The sequence below is a fragment of the Hyla sarda genome, chromosome 9 (assembly GCF_029499605.1).
Source record: "Hyla sarda isolate aHylSar1 chromosome 9, aHylSar1.hap1, whole genome shotgun sequence".
Lineage (NCBI taxonomy): Eukaryota > Metazoa > Chordata > Amphibia > Anura > Hylidae > Hyla > Hyla sarda.
In genome coordinates this window covers 75845430-75858498 of record NC_079197.1, presented here as the reverse complement: position 1 = coordinate 75858498, position 13069 = coordinate 75845430, and the positions used below count along the sequence as shown (strand labels likewise).

At 46.1% G+C, this 13069-nt stretch overlaps 1 pseudogene; it reads left to right on the top strand.

The window, feature by feature from the left end:
- Positions 1 to 544: 544 nt before the first annotated feature.
- LOC130292181 (U2 spliceosomal RNA) lies at positions 545 to 777 on the top strand (annotated as a pseudogene).
- The last annotated feature ends 12292 nt before the right edge of the window (positions 778 to 13069 follow it).

The window sequence follows — 13069 nt, the reverse complement described above, 5'->3', positions numbered from 1 at the left end:
TATAAAACGTAATCCTCCCTTCCTTTAAAGTAAGGGAGGATTATGTTTTAATAATAACGCTGTGCCAGTGTCCCAGTTTAGTTAGTAACTCCCGTGCCCGAGCTGCAGCAGGGCACCGGAACTAACTAGATAGAAGAGTCTAAATACCAGTCTGTCTGACAGACACTGAGCAATTTCAATAGTACGGAGTTAGCTGTGCACAGCGTTCAAGATTTTAAAACACCACTGCCATCTTGTGGCAAGAAATGTGAATTACACAATTACAGGGGTTCCTGTAAAAGCCAGGGTATGGATTGCATTGCTTATTGCTCCATCAGAGTGGAATGGACTCCTGTCCTTCTTTTAAGCAATGATGTGGATTTAGCCTGTGCTGTATGTACGGGTGGCTGACTGCCACCCACCCAGAGAGTGTATGGGAGACTGCCTGCCTCCCTCCTTTCCTATGCATGGGAGGCCGCCTGCCAGCCTTCCTTTTCCTTTCTTCCCTATAAGTAGTGTGAGTGCTCATGAAGGGGGCATGGTTGGTTCCACCCCTTTACCGGTTATCACCTCTGGGCCTTTTGGCTAAGATCAAGTGTAAAAAAAGGGCTTGCGATAGACCGCATCCTTGTGCACGGTATTTTGTGTGAATACTTGCACTTGGGTGACTTGAGAGCACATACCTCAGCTCTTCAATAAAATAAAAGAATATATATATATATATATATATATATATATATATATATATATATAAACAAAGTCCCGAAATCACAGCACCAGTCAGGTCATGGATCTTGATATACTGGATTATTTTATTCTTCCCCACAGCAAATGCGTGGGGACCTTCACTACAGCCAAGATCGCAGCCATTGCAGCCATCCTCTTATATATTTTTTTTTTTCTAATATATGCCCTCATTCATGTCATCTAGAAATAAAATATCAGTTGCATGATAATTTGATGTCAGCATTTACTGTTGTACTATTCAAACATGATTTGCTAGGTTACAAGTGTTTGGTTACAATGCGCATGCACAGCCGGCCGGCTGGATCGCGATATGTCCAGTGTGATAACACGATCGTCGGACCCGTGTGCGCAGCCGCAGAACACAAATGGTGATTAGTGTGGGTAAGGGCATTACGCGCACCTGATCAGCACACATTACTGTGAGCGATCGAGAGCGGAAGTGATGCGCTGATACGTAGGAACTTTTCCGACGCATGCGCAGTCGCTTTGTATACAAACAAGAATGAGAACGGAGATGGCAGCGATCGGCATGTTCTGGGTGCGATCGAGTTATATATTTGGCTGATACTGAAGGTACCTATATAACACTATATAGCACTGTATGTCATATTGCAATGGGCACTTTATATGTGTATTGATTGTATTGTATATAGACGGATGCTATGTCAACTTGACATCACTGTGATTAACAGAGCATTGCTCCAATTAAATTTAAATAGAGGTGCGTTTTTAGATAATTATACATTTGTATCACATGAGTTGTAGCCAATGAAATGTATCTGTGATATATATATATATATATATATATATATATATATATATATATATGCACATTTTGTATTTGTATTATGCTTGATAAAGGCTACTACTGCCGAAACGTTGCATTTGCTGTGGGGAAGAATAAAATAATCCAGTATTTCAAGATCCATGACCTGACTGGTGATGTGATTTCGGGACTTTGTATATATATATATATATATATATATATATATATATTGTTAACAGTGTTTCCCAACCAGGGTGCCTCCAGCTGTTTAGGCTATTTGGGCATGCTGGGATTGGTAGTTTTGTAATAGCTGGGGGCATCCTGGTTGGGAAACACTGATTTATGCATGTGTGTGTATATATCAATGTTTCGCAACCAGGGTGCCTCCAGCTGTTGGAATACTACAAATCCCAGCATGCTGAGAGTTGTAGTTTTGCAACAGCTGGATACGCTCTGGTTGGGAAATATATATATATATATATATATATATATATATTTTTTTTCTTTCTTTCCTATGATATATACATATATATATATACACACACACACACGCACAGTAGTGTTTTTCAGGGGGTGTAATCCAAACCTCCCTCTCCGGTGTGTCCAACAATCCAGCGTCAAAATTAAGACGCTGGATGATTTTGAACTGTCCCATTCAAATAAATGGGATCAGTTCTAGCATTAGTTTCCCTCCAGTGCACGCCTGACATATGTGAACCCGGCCTCATTCGATCTGCAGGGTGCCAGTGTATAGTTGGTATCTACCACTACAGTATATGTTATTGTATGTCAGAATATTGGTCTTTTTATCGTGGTTTTTAATTTGGAATAATATAGCGGTATTGTGTGTCTAGCAAATATTGTGTGTCTACAAGCTTTGTGGCTTGTGCTCCTGATCATTTAACCCTTTCAGGACTCAGCGTTTTTCCGTTTTTGCACTTTAGTTTTTTCCTCCCCACCTTCTAAAAACCATAACGCTTTCAGTTTTCCACCTACAGACCCCTACAAGGGCTTGTTTTATGCACTACCAATTTTACTTTGTAAAGACATCAGTCGTTTCACAATAAAATCTAACTTGTTTGGCTTTTGCGGCCCCACTTTTAATTTTGCCCAGCGCCACATTAAATCTAAAACTGGTCCTGAGTATATGGCTGTGTGTGTGTATATAGGGGCAGTGTATGTGTATGAGGCTATGTATATGGTATGGGGCTGTGTATGTGTGTATATAGGGGCAGTATATGTGTATGGTGCAGTGTATGTGTATGAGGCAGTATATATGTGGGCTGTGTATGTGTGTGTACATAGGGGCAGTGTATGGGGGCAGTGCATGTGAGTATATGGGGGCAGTACATGTGTATGGGGCAGTGTATATGGGGGCTGTGTATGTGTGTGTAGATGGGGGCAGTGTATGTGTATGGGGCAGTGTATTTTGTATGGGGCTGTGTATGTGTGTATATGGGGGCTCTGTATGTGTGTGTATATGGGGGCAGTGTATGTGTATGGGAGCAGTGCATGTGTATGGGGCAGTGTAGGTGAGTATATGGGGGCTGTGTATGCAAGTATATTTGTATGGGTGTATGTGTAGGTGTATGGATGGGGCAGTGTATGTGTATGGGGGCAGTGTATGTGTATGGGGCAGTGTATATGGTACAGGGCTGTATGTGTGTGGGGGGGGCTGTGTTTGTGTGTATGGTGGACTGTGTGTGGGAGCTGTGTCTAAGTGTGTGTATATAGGGGCAGTGTATATGGTATGGGGCTGTTTTTGTGTATGGGGGCTGTGTATGTGTGTATATGGTGGCTGTGTATGTGTATGGGGGCAGTGTATGTGTATGGGACTGTGTGTGTATGGGGTTGTGTACGTGTGTGTGTTTATAGGGGCAGTGTATGTGTGTATGGGGTTGTGTACGTGTGTGTATATAGGGGCAGTGTATGTGTATGGGGCAGTGCATATATATGGGGCTGTGTGTAATGTATGGGGGCAGTGTATGTGTATGGGACAGTGTATGTCGTCAGTTTATGTTTATGGGGCAGTGTATGTGTATGGGGCAGTGTATGTGTATGGGGCAGTGTATGTGTATGGGGCAGTGTGTATGGTATGGGGCAGTGTATGAGTATGGGGGCAGTGTATGAGTATGGGGGAAGTGTCTGTGTATGGGGGCAGTGTATGTGTATGGGGGCAGTGTATGTGTATGAGGGGGCATTGTATGTTTATGGGGGGCATTGTATGTGTATGGGGGCAGTGTATGGTATGGGGCAGTATATGTGTATGGGTGCAGTGTATGTGTATGGGGCAGTGTATGGTATGGGGCAGTGTGTATGGTATGGGGCAGTGTATGTGTATGGGGCAGTGTATGTGTATGGTGCAGTGTGTATGGCATGGGGCAGTGTATGTGTATGGGGCAGTGTATGTGTATGGGGGCTGTGTATGGGGGCAGTGTGTATGGTATGGGGCAGTGTGTATGGGGCAGTGTATGTGTATGGGGGCTGTGTATGGGGTCAGTGTGTATGGTATGGGGCAGTGTATGTGTATGGGGCAGTGTATGGTATGGGGCTGTGTGTATGGTATGGGGCAGTGTATGTGTATGGGGCAGTGTATGTGTATGGTGCAGTGTGTATGGTATGGGGCAGTGTGTGTGTATGGGGGCAGTGTGTATGGTATGGGGCAGTGTATGTGTATGGGGGCAGTGCAGGGCTCGAGTCCTGCAGGAACAGCGTTCCTTTGCATTTTCCACAGGAGGAATGCTGTTCCTTACATTAGTCCTGCAGGACCGACCTCTCTGTTCTTACCCTCCCTCCGTCTCCTCCCCTGGCCCAGACTGCTAGATGCTGGAGATGTAGGACCTGTGATGATGTCACCATCACATGTTGGGGCGGAGCTTAGCTGTGGTGGAGAGGGAAGATTGTGGTTGAAGGACCTGTGTGATGCTGTGGAGGAGGCGGGGCGGAGCTGGAGGAGACATGTCACCCCAGTAAGGTAATTACATGGAAGATTTGTTACAGTGTGTCACCCCAGTAGTAAAGTGAGTACAGGAGGAGGAGGTTTGTTACAGTGTGTCACCCCAATAGTAAGGATATTACATGATGATGAGGTTTGTTACAGTGTGTCACCCCAGTAGTAAGATAATTTCATGAGGAGGTTTGTTACAGTGTGTCACCCCAGTAGTAAGGAGATTACATGAGGAGGAGATTTGTCACAGTGTGTCACCCCAGTAGTAAGGAGATTACATGAGGAGGGTGTTTGTTACAGTGTGTCACCCCAGTAGTAAGGTAATTACATGATGAGGAGGTTTGTTACAGTGTGTCACCCCAGTAGTAAGGAGATTACATGAGGAGGAGGTTTGTTACAGTGTGTCACCCCAGTAGTAAGGAGATTACATGAGGAGGAGGTTTGTTACAGTGTGTCACCCCAGTAGTAAGGTGATTACATGAGGAGGAGGTTTGTTACAGTGTGTCACCCCAGTAGTAAGGTGATTACATGAGGAGGAGGTTTGTTACAGTGTGTCACCCCAGTAGTAAGGTGATTACATGAGGAGGAGGTTTGTTACAGTGTGTCACCCCAGTAGTAAGGTGATCACATGAGGAGGAGGCTTGTTACAGTGTGTCACCCCAATTCTAAGAAGATTACATGAGGAGGTTTCTTACAGTGTGTTATCATGATGATAGGGACATAAGGAGGTTTTTGTTACAGTGTATTATCAGAATGATAACCCCTTAAGAACATTGGGGGAGATATATAAAGACCTGTGCAGAGGAAAAGTGGAGCACTTGCCCATAGCAACCAATCAGATCGCTGCTTTCATTTTCAGAGGCCTTTAAAAAAAATAAACAAGCGATCTGATTGGTTGCTATGGGCAACTGGTCAACTTATCCTCTGCACAGGTTTTAATAAATCTCCCATATTGGATGTAAATATACATCTTGGTGCCCTGGTACTTAAAGAAGTACTCTGGTGCAGAGTTTTCCTGCTCCGTCCTGCCCGGGCTGCAAAAAAAATGAAAATAAACCATCTCTCACCTTCCTGGGTTCCAGCGGAGCGCCACTACAGCTGATGGGTCCTCCGGTCCATCTTATTCATACTTCCGTGTGAACGAATCGCCATGTGACGCTTCGTTACACCCGGAAGTATGAAGAGGATGGACCGGAGGACCGATCAGCTGTAGTGGCGCTCCGCGGGAACCCAGGAAGGTGAGAGATGGTTTATTTTCATTTTATTTTTTGCAGCCCCGGGCAGGACGGAGCAGGAATACTGCCCCAGAGTACTCCTTTAAAAGGGTACTCCTCCTCTAGACATCTTATCCTCTATCCAAAGGATATGGGATAAGATGTCTGATCGCAGGGGTCCCGCCATTGGGGACCCCTGCGATCTCGGCGGTGGCCGCTGTCATCACTGCACAGAGCAAACTTGCTCTGTGCTTAATGACTGGCGATACAGGGGCCGGAGTATCATGACTTCACAGCTTTGGTTCTTGTGATGTCATGGCCCGTCCCCTAAATGCAAGTCTATGGTAGGGGGCTTGACGGCGGAACGAGACCTTGCGAGGGGTCGGGGGTGTATTAGAAATCTTGGGTGAGTTTCTACACTTTTTTTTCCAGGACTTGACCCCTGGGGCAGTGTATGTGTATGGGGCATTCCTGGGGGCCCAAAGCAGCTAGCCCTTTAGCCCCACCGGTCCACTGCGCTGCAGCCAGGGACGGTTTTTCCTATAAGGCACTTTTCATGGGGCAGCAATCCCGACCGCTGAACACCCCCCCTCCCCCCTCCTGTGACAGGCACCGCGGTGGCAGGCGGCTTCAGGACTGTGCGCATCATTATGAGTCCCCACAGTCACAGATGACTCATACAGCCGGGCCCCCAACTGTGAGCCGCTCCTGCCATCAGTGGAGATCCAGGGGAGGGGAAATATACCTGCTCTGTTGTGTCCTATGTGTATGTGTATGGCTGTGTGTGTGTATATAGGGGCAGTATATGTGTATGGTGCAGTGTATGTGTATGAGGCAGTATATATGTGGGCTGTGTATGTGTGTGTACATAGGGGCAGTGTATGGGGGGCAGTGCATGTGAGTATATGGGGGCAGTACATGTGTATGGGGCAGTGTATATGGGGGCTGTGTATGTGTGTGTAGATGGGGCAGTGTATGTGTATGGGGCAGTGTATTTTGTATGGGGCTGTGTATGTGTGTATATGGGGGCTCTGTATGTGTGTGTATATGGGGGCAGTGTATGTGTATGGGAGCAGTGCATGTGTATGGGGCAGTGTAGGTGAGTATATGGGGGCTGTGTATGCGAGTATATTTGTATGGGTGTATGTGTAAGTGTATGGGGCAGTGTGTATGGTATGGGGCAGTGTATGTGTATGGGGGCAGTGTATGTGTATGGGGCAGTGTATATGGTACAGGGCTGTATGTGTGTGTGGGGGGGGGACTGTGTTTGTGTGTATGGTGGACTGTGTGTGGGAGCTGTGTCTAAGTGTGTGTGTATATAGGGGCAGTGTATATGGTATGGGGCTGTTTTTGTGTGTGGGGGCTGTGTATGTGTGTATATGGTGGCTGTGTATGTGTATGGGGGCAGTGTATGTGTATGGGACTGTGTGTGTATGGGGTTGTGTACGTGTGTGTGTTTATAGGGGCAGTGTATGTGTGTATGGGGTTGTGTACGTGTGTGTATATAGGGGCAGTGTATGTGTATGGGGCAGTGCATATGTATGGGGCTGTGTGTAAGGTATGGGGGCAGTGTATGTGTATGGGACAGTGTATGTCGTCATTTTATGTGTATGGGGCAGTGTATGTGTATGGGGGCAGTGTATGTGTATGGGGCAGTGTATGAGTATGGGGGCAGTGTATGAGTATGGGGGCAGTGTATGAGTATGGGGGAAGTGTCTGTGTATGGGGGCAGTGTATGTGTATGGGGGCAGTGTATGTGTATGAGGGGGCATTGTATGCTTATGGGGGGCATTGTATGTGTATGGGGGCAGTGTATGGTATGGGGCAGTGTATGTGTATGGGTGCAGTGTATGTGTATGGGGCAGTGTATGGTATGGGGCAGTGTGTATGGTATGGGGCAGTGTATGTGTATGGGGCAGTGTATGTGTATGGTGCAGTGTGTATGGCATGGGGCAGTGTATGTGTATGGGGGCTGTGTATGGGGGCAGTGTGTATGGTATGGGGCAGTGTATGTGTATGGGGCAGTGTATGTGTATGGGGGCTGTGTATGGGGGCAGTGTGTATGGTATGGGGCAGTGTATGGGGCAGTGTATGTGTATGGGGGCTGTGTATGGGGGCAGTGTGTATGGTATGGGGCAGTGTATGTGTATGGGGCAGTGTATGTGTATGGGGGCTGTGTATGGGGGCAGTGTGTATGGTATGGGGCAGTGTATGTGTATGGGGGCAGTGTATGTGTATGGGGGCAGTGTATGTGTATGGGGCAGTGTATGTGTATGGGTGCAGTGTATGTGTATGGGGCAGTTTATGGTATGGGGCAGTGTGTATGGTATGGGGCAGTGTATGTGTATGGGGCAGTGTATGTGTATGGTGCAGTGTGTATGGTATGGGGCAGTGTGTGTGTATGGGGGCAGTGTGTATGGTATGGGGCAGTGTATGTGTATAGGGGCAGTGCAGGGCTCGAGTCCTGCAGGAACAGCGTTCCTTTGCATTTTCCACAGGAGGAATGCTGTTCCTTACATTAGTCCTGCAGGACCGACCTCTCTGTTCTTACCCTCCCTCCGTCTCCTCCCCTGGCCCAGACTGCTAGATGCTGGAGATGTAGGACCTGTGATGATGTCACCATCACATGTTGGGGCGGAGCTTAGCTGTGGTGGAGAGGGAAGATTGTGGTTGAAGGACCTGTGTGATGCTGTGGAGGAGGCGGGGCGGAGCTGGAGGAGACATGTCACCCCAGTAAGGTAATTACATGGAAGATTTGTTACAGTGTGTCACCCCAGTAGTAAAGTGATTACAGGAGGAGGAGGTTTGTTACAGTGTGTCACCCCAGTAGTAAGGATATTACATGATGATGAGGTTTGTTACAGTGTGTCACCCCAGTAGTAAGGAGATTACATGAGGAGGAGATTTGTCACAGTGTGTCACCCCAGTAGTAAGGAGATTACATGAGGAGGGGGTTTGTTACAGTGTGTCACCCCAGTAGTAAGGTAATTACATGATGAGGAGGTTTGTTACAGTGTGTCAACCTAGTAGTAAGGAGATTATATGCGGAGGAGGTTTGTTACAGTGTGTCACCCCAGTAATAAGGTGATTACATGAGGAGGAGGTTTGTTACAGTGTGTCACCCCAGTAGTAAGGTGATTACATGAGGAGGTTTGTTACAGTGTGTCACCCCAGTAGTAAGGTGATTACATGAGGAGGAGGCTTGTTACAGTGTGTCACCCCAATTCTAAGAAGATTACATGAGGAGGTTTCTTACAGTGTGTTATCATGATGATAGGGACATAAGGAGGTTTTTGTTACAGTGTATTATCAGAATGATAACCTCTTAAGAACATTGGGGGAGATATATAAAGACTTGTGCAGAGGAAAAGTGGAGCACTTGCCCATAGCAACCAATCAGATCGCTGCTTTCATTTTCAGAGGCCTTTTAAAAAAATAAACAAGCGATCTGATTGGTTGCTATGGGCAACTGGTCAACTTATCCTCTGCATAGGTTTTAATAAATCTCCCATATTGGATGTAAATATACATCTTGGTGCCCTGGTACTTAAAGAAGTACTCTGGTGCAGAGTTTTCCTGCTCCGTCCTGCCCGGGCTGCAAAAAAAATGAAAATAAACCATCTCTCACCTTCCTGGGTTCCAGCGGAGCGCCACTACAGCTGATGGGTCCTCCGGTCCATCTTATTCATACTTCCGTGTGAACGAATCGTCACATGGCGCTCAGCCTATTATGGGCCGAGGCAGAACATCGCGGCGGCCGGCGATAGGCTGAGCGCCATGTGACGCTTCGTTACACCCGGAAGTATGAAGAGGATGGACCGGAGGACCGATCAGCTGTAGTGGCGCTCCGCGGGAACCCAGGAAGGTGAGAGATGGTTTATTTTCATTTTTTTTTGCAGCCCGGGCAGGACGGAGCAGGAATACTGCCCCAGAGTACTCCTTTAAAAGGGTACTCCTCCTCTAGACATCTTATCCTCTATCCAAAGGATATGGGATAAGATGTCTGATCGCAGGGGTCCCGCCATTGGGGACCCCTGCGATCTCGGCTGTGGCCCCCCCCCCCCCCCCTCTTGGGTGAGTTCCTACAGTTTTTTTTCCAGGACTTGACCCCTGGGGCAGTGTATGTGTATGGGACATTCCTGGGGGCCCAAAGCAGCTAGCCCTTTAGCCCCACCGGTCCACTGCGCTGCAGCCAGGGACGGTTTTTCCTATAAGGCACTTTTCATGGGGGCAGCAATCCCGACCGCTGAACACCCCTCCTGTGACAGGCACCGCGGTGGCAGGCGGCTTCAGGACTGTGCGCATCATTATGAGTCCCCACAGTCACAGATGACTCATACAGCCGGGCCCCCAACTGTGAGCCGCTCCTGCCATCAGTGGAGATCCTGGGGAGGGGAAATATACCTGCTCTGTTGTGTCCTATGTGTACACATATGGACCCCTTCACTGCCTCCCTATAGCAGTGTTTCCCAAGCAGTGTGCATCCAGCTGTTGAAAACCACAGCTCCCAGCATGCCCAGATAGCCAAAAGCTGTCTGGATATGCTGGGAGTTGTAGTTTTGCTATATCTGTATGCACTTGCTTGGGAAACACTGCCATACACACAGCGATCTCAACCTCCAGCTCAGCTCCTCCCCTGCTGGTCATGTGATCATAGACTCATACGGAGGCCTGCTGGGGTCAGAGGAAGGACCAGAGTGCAGGTGAACAGTGGATGATGGCATGACAGGCAGGTTACATAGGTAACACTATAAATACTGTGCCCTGACCCCTGCCAATCCTCACCCCATTGTGAGTTCTAACCCTGTACTGTGTATATCCCTCTACTATGACATCACTGTGTGTATTATCTCTGTATGGTGACATCACTGTGTGTATTATCCCTGTACTGTGACATCACTGTGTGCAGTTTCCCTGTACTGTGACATCACTGTGTGTATTATCCCTGTACTGTGACATCACTGTGTGCAGTTTCCCTGTACTTTGACATCACTGTGTGTATTATCCCTGTACTGTGACATCACTGTGTGCAGTTTCCCTGTACTATGACATCACTGTGTGTATTATCCCTGTACTGTGACATCACTGTTTGCAGTTTCCCTGTACTGTGACATCACTGTGAGTATTATCCCTCTACTGTGACATCATCATGTGTATTATCCCTGTACTGTGACCTCAATGGGGGAGATTTATCAAAACCTGTGCAGAGGAAAAGTTGCCCAGTTGCCCATAGCAACCAATCAGATTGCTTCTTTCATTTTTAACAAGGCCTCGGCAAAATGAAAGAAGCGATCTGATTGGTTGCTATGGGCAACTGGTCAACTTTTCCTTTGCACAGGTTTTGATAAATCTCCCCCAATGTGTGTATTATCTCTGTATGGTGACATCACTGTGTGTATTATCCCTGTACTGTGACATCACTGTTTGTATTATCCCTGTACTGTGACATCACTGTGTGCATTATCACTGTACTGTGACATCACTGTGTGCATTATACTGTACTGTGACATCACTGTGTGTATTATCCCTCTACTGTGACATCATCGTGTGTATTATCCCTGTACTGTGACCTCAATGTGTGTATTATCTCTGTACGGTGACATCACTGTGTGTATTATCCCTGTACTGTGACATCACTGTGTGTATTATCCCTGTACTGTGACATCACTGTGTGTATAATCCCTGTACTGTGACCTCAATGTGTGTATTATCTCTGTACGGTGACATCACTGTGTGTATTATCCTTGCACTGTGACATCACTGTGTGTATTATCCCTGTACTGTGACATCACTGTTTGTATTATCCCTGTAATGTGACATCACTGTATATATTATCCCTGTATTGTGACATTATTGGGTGTTTCATCGCTGTACTGTGACATCACTGTGCGTATTACCCCTGCACAGGTCAGGAGGCATTATCACTATATGTGAGGTATGGTGTATCATATAAGGTTTAATGTATGACAAGGTTATATTCAGAGGCGCAGTATGTAATAGTATCATATTCAGAGACTGCAGTATGTGGTAGTGTAATATATATAGGGGATACAATCTGTGGCAGTATTATACTCAGAGGGTATAGTGTGTGGTATTATTATATTCCAAAGGTACATTGTGCAGTAGTATCATTCAGAGGGTACAATGTGCAGTAGTATCATATTCAGAGAGCACAGTGTGTGGTAGTGTTATATATAGAGGATACAATCTGTGGCAGTATTATACTCAGAGGGTATAGTGTGTGGTATTATTATATTCCAAAGGTACATTGTGCAGTAGTATCATTCAGAGGGTACAATGTGCAGTAGTATCATATTCAGAGAGCACAGTGTGTGGTAGTGTTATATATAGGGGATACAATCTGTGACAGTATTATACTCAGAGGGTATAGTGTGTGGTATTATTATATTCCAAAGGTACATTGTGCAGTAGTATCATTCAGAGGGTACAATGTGCAGTAGTATCATATTCAGAGAGCGCAGTGTGCAGTAGTATATTCAGAGAGTGCAGTGTGCAGTAGTATCATATTCAGAGAGCAGAGTGTGCAGTAGTATCATATTCAGAGAGTGCAGTGTGTGCCAGGTTTATATTCAGAGAGCAGAGTGTGCAGTAGTATTATATTCAGAGAGTACAGTGTGTGCCAGGTTTATTTTCAGAGAGCAGAGTGTGCAGTAGTATTATATTCAGAGAGTGCAGTGTGCAGTAGTATTATATTCAGAGAGTGCAGTGTGCAGTAGTATCATATTCAGAGAGTGCAGTGTGCAGTAGTATCATATTCAGAGAGCAGAGTGTGCAGTAGTATTATATTCAGAGAGTACAGTGTGTGCCAGGTTTATAGTCAGAGAGCAGAGTGTGCAGTAGTATTATATTCAGAGAGTACAGTGTGTGCCAGGTTTATATTCAGAGAGCAGAGTGTGCAGTAGTATTATATTCAGAGAGTACAGTGTGTGCCAGGTTTCTTTTCAGAGAGCGCAGTGTGCAGTAGTATTATATTCAGAGAGTACAGTGTGTGCCAGGTTTATTTTCAGAGAGCGTAGTGTGCAGTAGTATTATATTCAGAGAGTGCAGTGTGCAGTAGTATCATATTCAGAGAGCACAGTGTGCAGTAGTATTATATTCAGAGAGTACAGTGTGTGCCAGGTTTATTTTCAGAGAGCGCAGTGTGCAGTAGTATTATATTCAGAGAGTGCAGTGTGCAGTAGTATCATATTCAGAGAGTGCAGTGTGCAGTAGTATCATATTCAGAGAGCAGAGTGTGCAGTAGTTTAATATTCAGAGAGTACAGTGTGTGCCAGGTTTATATTCAGAGAGCACAGTGTGCAGTAGTATTATATTCAGAGAGTACAGTGTGTGCCAGGTTTATATTCAGAGAGCACAGTGTTATTATTATATTCCAAAGGTACATTGTGCAGTAGT